Source organism: Gymnoscopelus microlampas, assembly GCF_963454915.1.
Source record: "Gymnoscopelus microlampas genome assembly, chromosome: 9".
Classification (NCBI taxonomy): Eukaryota; Metazoa; Chordata; class Actinopteri; order Myctophiformes; family Myctophidae; genus Gymnoscopelus; species Gymnoscopelus microlampas.
The window spans coordinates 2,746,651-2,749,130 of NC_139946.1; the positions used below are offsets into that span (position 1 = coordinate 2,746,651).

The 2,480-nt window shown below is 41.3% G+C and overlaps 1 long non-coding RNA gene across 1 annotated transcript; it reads left to right on the forward strand.

The window, feature by feature from the left end:
• The first annotated feature begins 219 nt into the window (after positions 1-219).
• LOC311052259 lies at positions 220-1,017 on the forward strand. Its single transcript, XR_014601487.1, has 3 exons — positions 220-449; positions 672-773; positions 945-1,017. It is a non-coding gene; the product is annotated as an uncharacterized lncRNA (long non-coding RNA).
• The last annotated feature ends 1,463 nt before the right edge of the window (positions 1,018-2,480 follow it).

The window sequence follows — 2,480 nt, forward strand, 5'->3', positions numbered from 1 at the left end:
GTAAATGTAAAACATAACCTAATGTTGTTTTTCAATATCCCATACTATCTTAACAGAGCGTTTCATACAAGAGCTCCAGCACTCCCTGAGCGTTGCATCGGCTGACATCGAGGTAGCACCAACCCCAGCTCCTCTCCAAGCTTCCTCCGACTGGAGTACGCGGAACCACTCTCTTTTAGAGAGATGGCGGGCAGAGAGACCCCGTCTGATTAACCGCGTTGCAGCGAGGGCACATGTAGGCACACACATGTGCCAACAGTGTGCCATCAGTCCAGCTGCTGTCTGCTGTCATGGCTGTGAACCACGGCCATTCCTGTGTGCCGAATGTGACATCAAAACGCACACAGACACTAGAAACGTGATGCACAACAGGGATGCCATGAATGCAGGATTCTTCCAGCCTTTGCCTCCAACCACCTGCATTGTAGATGAGGCTCATTGCCGTTGTGGTAAGTTCTTGTTTGTGAGTACACCATATCATATCCTCTCTTGACTCATTAATCTCATTACTTTGACCACTAAACAATGCATTTTTTTGTCCTGTCTTACGGTCATGGAATCTTTTTAACCTTTCTCACTCATTCAGTCTCTTCAAGTGGTTCCAGCAATCGTAATGTTCTATTTCCTATTGGACACAAATGATCTAAATTCAAATCTATGATCCTTTTCAGAGCGCTTTGTACCTGTGCGGATACCTGCAAATATCTGTGGTTGTGCATCGGAGGCATTGAGGGTCAACCCAGGAAAGTCTGTTGCTGTGATCACAATGGATGGTAAGGGTTTTCTTTTTTTTTAAAGCATCTTAAAAAGATATTTTTACTTGGTATTTTTACTTACCCACAAGGTTTGTCATAGGTGTATTTATGAAATCAAACGTATGCCTATTGACTAATTTATGCCATGCTAGGTTTTACATTACAGTGTGCGTGTCTTTGATTTTCTAGGGCGATATGATCTCAGCATGCCTGACCTGAGTTGCGAGCAATGCCAAGCCACTTGGACTGCTGGAGTGGACGATCTCATTTGCAGTAACTACTGGCCTGCTACACTTAATTTCGCAACAGTTTATGCCACAGATATATTTTTCTCATTTGAGAAAATGAAGATGGCTGCACCAGGACTGTCCTGCCAGGCATTTTTAAGAATGCTTGATCAGCGAACTGTTCACTTTGGCCGTGTGAGTATTTAATTTAGTTAGCCTACAGTATATATATTTTCTTTTTGTCATGTGCATTGAATCTGTTTCTTATTTATTGCCTGCCCATTATAAACTGTTGATATCCTTTTTTTTTAAATAGACAGGGAAGATCTCAACAGAAGCCTTCCAGAAGAGCTACTTTCAGTGGGAAGTTGTACAGTTTGAGGTCGAAAAACTCTGCAAGGAGGAGCCCTTCGTGTGCCCTGCATGCACACCAGAAATGGTTGCGATTTCAGTCGATGGAAATCGCAAACATTATCGATTTAAGAGTGCAGCCAGGTACTTAAAAATGAGTATAATGTAACAGCATTTATATTACCAAGAAACCTTGGGCTGAAATCTATTGTAAAATGTTGAGTAGCTTTGTTTTCTTTCTTTCTTTCTTTCTTTCTTTCTTTCTTTCTTTCTTTCTTTCTTTCTTTCTTTCTAGATCTGAGGAACAGGCCATCTTAGATGGAATCTTCATTGCCAGGGATGAAGACGTGACCAGATTTGTGAACTACATACACAAGACCACCAATCATGTAAGATTGCATACTATAATTATATTTCAAAATGCGCTGTCCTCTCACCTTGAGCTTACTTGTTCATGCTATCGTTGGTCTGATTGAGGATGATGAGATAAGATATTGAGGAAGAGTGGATGAGTTTGCTGGTTTGTCTAAGAGTAACTTCCTTCAGTTAAATATTAAGAACACTAAGGAGGTTGCTTTTGGGACTAGTGCTCGTGCACACCAGAAAATAGTCATTGATGGGGATGAGGTAGAAACTAGAAGAATACAAGTACTTGGGTAGAACGATTGATTCCAAGATGACATGGAATTCCAACAACGATGCCGTGTCTAAGAAAGGTCAGCAGAGGCTGCATTTTATGCGCAGACTGGATAAAAGTCAAATGGTACTTTTCCATCGATCCTTTGTGGAAAGTAGTATTTTGTTCTGTTTTCTACAGATATGTATTTTTATGTATTCTGTAACTTGCGGATTGGTTTATTCACAATAAAAAACGTTATTATTTTGTATTGACACAACTACAATAAGCTCATATGAAAAGGTTTTTATCATCCATTTTCCATATTTTAGGTCCCTGGGAGAGCCGTTTGTGGTGGTCAGTGGTCAGCAGCCAGAGAGACCTCCAAACGTTCTGCAAGCAATCTTGATGAAGAGGGACTGGAGATTGCAGTGTGCCGCCATGGAGTGCTACTTGGCGCTCTTAATATGTTCAGGGGTGAAATATTTGCCTACCCATTATACCTGCAGAACCAGCTGGCCAGCAGGCAAA